The sequence below is a fragment of the Dipodomys ordii genome, unplaced genomic scaffold, assembly GCF_000151885.1.
Source record: "Dipodomys ordii isolate 6190 unplaced genomic scaffold, Dord_2.0 Scaffold92, whole genome shotgun sequence".
Lineage (NCBI taxonomy): Eukaryota > Metazoa > Chordata > Mammalia > Rodentia > Heteromyidae > Dipodomys > Dipodomys ordii.
The window spans coordinates 4,909,934-4,916,633 of NW_012267308.1; positions in this window are offsets into that span (position 1 = coordinate 4,909,934).

The window sequence follows — 6,700 nt, forward strand, 5'->3', positions numbered from 1 at the left end:
GGGGGGTCACCTTGGTGAGGGTCGGGAGCCCGGTCTGGGGATGGAGCCTTTATAGGGGAGCCTTCGGGGAGGGGAAGGGGCCCCTCAGGGAAATTTCTAGGAGGAGAGATGAGGCGAGGGGTGTAGGCCCCGAAGGAATGGCGCAGGAAGGAAGTGGGGACTCTCCCTGCGTCCTCTTCTCGGCCGTGGAAAGTTCTGGGGCCTAAGAAAGCCCAGAGAAGCCAGGAAGCCCCGAAGGGTTGGGTTGGGGGGGGGGAACCTGATGGTGGCTTTAGCCTTTAGGGAAGAAGCCCCTCGAGTCCTCCATCCCCACCTCAGTGAATGCCTCCTGCGAAAAATGGACTCTCATCAGTGAGGTCTTTTTAAGAAAGGAGAGGAAAAGCAGGTGGTGGGCACGAGAGGCCTTTGCCAGGGCTCCGGGCGAGAGCACCCGTGGTGTGGGAAAAGAATTGTCTGGAACAGCTGGCTGGGCATCTTCCAATGTTGTTCCAACCCTGGCTGCTCCAGACAAGAACAGCGGGTTTTGAAGAGGGCTCGCATTGATCATCTGTAGTCCTTGCTGCGTGGCTGCCACTGGGGCGATCCCACAGGGCCAGGTTTCTGCGTTCACAGCTTCCCCGTCCCCCAGACACAGCGTACACTTAAAAGAGCTCTTGCTTCTACCATAAGTGGCTAAGAGATAAAGAAGTTACCCGGAGAGTGTAGATGAAGGGGGGAGGAGGGTGACACCTGATCCACCACAGTGAAGAATGGAAGCAGCTGTGCTTAGGCCTTGGGGATTGGTGGCCTGGGGGGGAGCTAATGGAGCACAAATGGCTTGGAGGGCAGACAAGCTAGGTTGTGTTCTAGGGAAAAGGAAGGGGAGGGGGGAGAGAAAGCCCTCAGGAATTGAGCAGGGTGAGAGAGGGACAATGGGAGGTTGGAAAAGTGGGCAGGAGCATGCTGGCTGCGCTCTGTGTGCACAAAACAGGTTATAGGAAGATGTATGCATCAGGTGGTTCCCTTTTGGTAACTTTGGAAAATAGTTTGTGAAGGAGTGGGGGGCAGAGGAGGGGATGAATTGGGGCTAGGTGTCCCGGGCTCACACCAGCAATCCTAGCTACTCAGGAAGCTGAGATCTGAGAGGATCTCAGTTCAAAGCCAGCCCAGTCAGGAAAGTCAGTGAGACTCTTATCTCCAATTAACTACCAGAAAACCGGAAGTGTCACTATGGCTTAAAGTGGTAGAGTGCTAGCCTTGAGCAAAAAAGCTCAGTAACATCACCAGGCCCCCGAGTTCAATCCCCACAGCCGACCCCCCTCCACACACAAAATGAGTTGGGGAAGACAGGGTTCAGTGGGGAGAGGCTCAGCTCTCCAGGACCTGAAATCAGAAATGCACTGGTGGTTCATGACCATAATCCTACCTACTCAAGGAGGCTGAGGTCTGAGGATAGTGGTTCAGGGCAGGAAAAGCTGTGAGAACCTTATATCTGATTAAGCAACACAAAAAAGCCAGAAGTAGAGCTGGGGCTCAAATAGTAGAGCCCAGGTTCTGAGTTCAAGTCCAGTAACAGCACACACACAAATAATAATAATAAAAAGCAGGTGTTGCCATTACAATGTGAACTAGAATTCAGCCTTTCTGGACTTTTTCAGATGAAGTGATTATGTGCCTCCAGGTACCTGGCCTCTGGCTTGGTCAGATTAGGCTTCTCTGATCCCCTGCGTGTCCTTTAAGCTTGGTGTGTTGGTGACACTACAGGCCTTGTGGAGGGTCCACAGTAGTAACTGACAAGGCCAGGTCTAATGACCAGAGGCTTTCTCTGTTCCCAGTGGCTCCAGCGGCCTGGACCTACTGACCTTTCTGAAGCACTGCTATCTGGTGGGGTGAACTACTGCCCTTACTTATCTGAAGTGCTGTTTGTTTGAAAGCTTGAACTGCCTCATCCAAGGCAGGAGGCAGTTTTGATCCTCTCCCCCTGCCCCCACTCCTCCATTGCTTTGGTTTTCCCACCAAACTCTGCTGAGAGTGAAGTGTTTCTCCTGGCACCTGCAGCCACTCAATGCTGCCAAATGTGTGTGTGGTATGAGAACAAGGAGGAAGGAGTAATTAAGAAGTGATTATTGTGGCCAGCCATGAAACTCAATCTTCATAAAGAACAAAGGGAGCTGAAGGACAGTGGAAAGGTGGTGGGGCCATCAGATGGTTGGCGCTGAAGTCCTGGAGGGAATGGACTGGGAAAATAGGATAGATAAAATATGACTATAGGGACTGGGAAGGTGGCTCAGTGGTAGAGTGCTTGCCTTGCATGCATGAGGCCCTGGGTTCCATTCCTCAGCACCACATAAGCAGAAAAAAAAAAAAGCCCGAAGTGGCGCTGTGGCTCAAGTAGTAGACCGCTAGCCTTGAGCTGAAGAGCTGAGGGACAGCGCCCAGGCCCAGAGTTCAGGCCCACGACCAGATAACCACCCCCCCCCCAAAAAAAAGAAAAGATGTGTGTGTGTGTGTGTTTGATGAAATCGGCATTCTGAAGAGGTAACTGTTAATTGAGACCAGATCTAGGTGTGATTGTGGGCTTTGGAGAGAACCAGGAGGTTGGGGAAGGACATGGAGGCTGAGAAGGGCAAGGCTGGAGGATTCCCTGCGTGGGTGTGGAAATCACTAGCAGTGATGATGAGGGATGGGCTGAGAACCAGGTAAGGAATGGAGGTGAGGCCCAGGGATCCTTAGGCCAGACACAGTGGGCAGAAACCTTCTACTCTGATGTAGTCTGCTGCTGGGGGTTTGGAGAATGGTCTGAAAGCTGAAGGGCCAGGTTCTGGTTAGAGAAAAGTGATGTGAGAGAGCAAAATAGATCTTTCCAAGAGCTTCTGAGGGGTGGGATAAGCAAGTTGAGCAGCGTCCTGTGCTGTTTGCTAATGGTGGTAACTTGAGTAGCGGAGGGCAGTATCCTGAAGCGTGGTAAGCCAGCTAGCTAACTGGTCACTGGGGAATCTCCTGTCCCCACATGGTGTTTTTAAATGTTCCAGTCTGCGATGAAAATTGACTCCTTCTTGGAGGCCTCAAACCACTACAAGCCACTGCATGGTTTCTGGAGTTGTAGGGTTTTTTTTTTTTTTTAATGTGAAAACTTTGGTGTTTGGCTTTGCCTGGAAATACAAAAATCTCAGAAACTAACTGGAATATCAGCCCAGGTTCCCACAGAGCTTAGCTCTTGGCTGGAGCCAAGAGCCTCCTTGTACAAGTCCTGATCTCAGCCTCCTGAACAGCTAGGATTACAGGCATAAGCCACCGGAGCCCAGCTTTACTTGCCTTTTTGGTGGATTACTGGGTTCTGGGCCAGAGTGTTCACTCACAGCTGGCATTCAACACATGAACCATGCCTCCCCATCTGGATTTTTGCTGATTAATTGGAGATAAGAGTCATTTGGAGTGGGGCACTACTAGTGGCTCCCATCTGTAATCCTAGCTACTCAGGAGGCTGAAATCTGAGGATCTCTGTTGGAAGCCTGCCTGGGCAGGAAAATCTGTGAGATTTATCTTCAGTTAACTACCAGAAAGCTGGAAGTGGTGCAGTGCTGAAGAGCTCAGAGACAGTGCCCAGGCCCTGAGTTCAAACCCCACAACTGACCCCCCCCAAAAAAAATGTAATTCGGATTTATCTGGCTATGCTGACCTTGAGATATAATTCTCACATCCTTAGCAGCTTGGATTCTGCTTGCCTTCTAAATGAGCCTTTGGTTGTAGACCCTCCTGAAGAATTATGCTTCATTTAATAAAAGAAAGTAGAAGTTGGGCATTGGTGACTCACAGTTGTAATCCTAGCTACTCTGGAGGCTGAGATCTGAGGGTCACAGTTTGAAGCCAGCCTGGGCAGGAAAGTTCATGAGACTCTTCAATTAATCAGGAAGTAGGGCAAGAAGTAGAGCTATGACTTAAATGGTAGAGCACTTGCCTTGAGCAAAAGAAGCTCAAGGATAGTGACCAGGCCTTGAGTTCAAGCCCTAGGATTGGCACAAAATAAATTTAAAAAACAATAAAGGGGGTAGATAACACCTAACAGCACTTACAAATGGTCTAATGACTGTATGTGGGTTATTGCTGTATAGAAGGGAACAGTTCCTTAGTAGGTAACTGCAGATAGGCATGACTTTTAAAATATTTCTTCCCAGGTGACAAATCCTCAGGTCTGGAGGGCTATGAGATAATCAGTTTTTGTTCAGCCCAGCTAATATTTTTCTTCAAAGTAGAACCTTGGAAGTTCCTTTAGATGTAGTTGGTCAGCTGTAGTTCCTGCTGCCAGTGGCTTTCACTGTGCCTACGGAAGTTAATGGTTACTTGACTTTTGGTTCTCTTCATAGTTCCTGGGAATTTCCACTGGAGCTGAGCCCAATATTGTTCATTCCAAAGCCTACTTGGGCCTGCAGGGGATATTCAGTTTCTAAAACCTTTGGGGTTATTTTTTTCCCCCAGTCCTGAGGCTTGAACTGAGGGCCTGGACACTGTCGCTGAGCTTCTTTTGCTCAAGGCTAGCACTCTACCACTTAAGCCACAGTGCCACTTCTGGCTTTTTCTGTTTATGTGCTCCTGAGGAATCGAACCCAGGACTTTGTGCATGCTAGACAAGCACTCTACCACTAAGCCAGTTTCCCAGCTGGGGTTAATTTTGCAGCAGACATCCAATTAGCCCTGGTGGTCACACCTACTCACAGATAAATGCTGAAGTTCCTCTGGAGTTCGTGGTCAGCTGGAAGGTTCCACTGGGTAACAGTTTCCATAGTTCTTGGCTTCACAAAGGGATTGGGGGGCCTGGTCCTGCTTAAGACAAGGCAGTTTGAAATATTCATTTATTATTTAGTGCTAGTACTGCAGCACACACCAAAAAAAAAAAAAAAATCAGGGCCTGGATTTTCTGCTCAAGGCTGGTGCTCTACCACTTGACTAACACTTTCACTTTAGGCTCTTTGCTGGTTTATTGGAGAAAACATGGCCTTTCCTGCCCCAGCTGGCTTTGAACAGAGAACCTCAGATTTCAGCCTCCTGAACAGCTAGGTTTACAGGCATGAGCCACTAGCACCTAGCCTGGAAACTACTTTAGAAATAAGGGCAAGAATATAGATGTTTTACAAACAAGTGTTTAAGGTGGAGCTACAATGATTTTATTTTTTGGTGTACTGGGGATCAAATGGACCCAGGACCTCATATGTCTTAGGCAAGTACACTTGAATTCTCAGGATCTGTTGTTTAGAGTCTACTGTATATTCTTAAAGAGATGAAAGAAACAGCTATTAAAGTAGATTGTGACTTTTCAAAGGGTCACTCTATAAATAGATTAATAAATGGGATTAAAATGTCATGAGACAATTAGGAAAAGCATCTCTAAATTGACAAGGGAAAAGTCCATGAGTTTACATCAGAAAATTAATGGTGCTGGTGCCCGGTGACTGATGCTGTTAATCCTAGCTGCTCAGGAGGCTGAGATATGAGGATCACAGTTTAGAACCAGCTTGGGCAGGAAAGTCTTTGAGACTCTTAACCTCCAGTTAATCACAGCAAAAGACAGAAGTAACCCGGCACTGGTGGCTCAAATGATAGATCACTAGCCTTGTGCCAAAAAAGCTCAGGGACAGTGCTCTGGCCCTGAGTTCAAGCCCCAGGACTTGCAAAAGTAAATAATTAAACTTAAGTAAGTGGTCCCTAATTAACACAGGTTAACAAATGCTGTGAATTACTAGTTTCCTTCCAAGATTTGAATGTTTGTTTCAGTAGCTCCAGCTGGCCTGGACTTTCTATGTAGCCCAGGCTGGCCTGGAACTCCTGCCAAGTTATTCTGATGGGCTGTATAAGTCCAGCTATGTATGTAGGTAATGGAAGAATTTATGCTCCAAGGGCTGGGAAGGTGGCTCAGTGGTAGAGCGCTTGCCTTGCATGCATGAGGCCCTGGGTTCGATTCCTCAGCACCACATAAGCAAAGAGAAAAAAGTCGGAAGTGGCACTGTGGCTCAAGTGGTAGAGCACTAGCCCTGAGCTGAAGAGCTGAGGGACAGCGCCCAGGCCCAGAGTTCAGGCCCACGACCGGAACCCCCCCCCCAAAAAAAAAGAATTTATGCTCCTGCTTTTGTGATAAATATGAAGTGTCAGTGGGTAGGTGTGGTGGTGTGTACTGGACTGATGGTTTATGAAATGTAAACTTGTACATCTAAACACCTTTATCCAGTGTCAGAATTTGATATCTAAAACACTAAGATTTTATGACTCTTGTAATTTAAGTTGGATTTGTCATTGTAAATATTCTTTCCTCATAAATACATAGAGCTTACTCTAAAAGTTTCTGAATTTGTCCTGTTAATGACAACTTCCAGATACCAAACCTAGAAGAGACAAGTAATAACTTTCTGTACTATTAACAAAGAATTCACAATACAAGTATTTAGATACCCAGAATAGATGGGTTTACATATCACCATAAAACAGGGCTGATCATAAAGTATAGAGCATAGCCAGGTGCCTGTGGCTCACACCTGTAATCCTAGCTACTCAGGAGGCTGAAATCTGAGGATTGAGGTTTAAAGCCAGCCCAGGCAGGAAAGTCTCTGAAATTCTTTTTTTTTTTTGCCAGTCATGGGGCCTGAACTCTGGGCCTGGGTGCTGTCTCTCAGCTCTTCAGCTCAAGGCTAGCACTCTACCACTTGAGCCACAGCACCACTTCTGGCTTTTT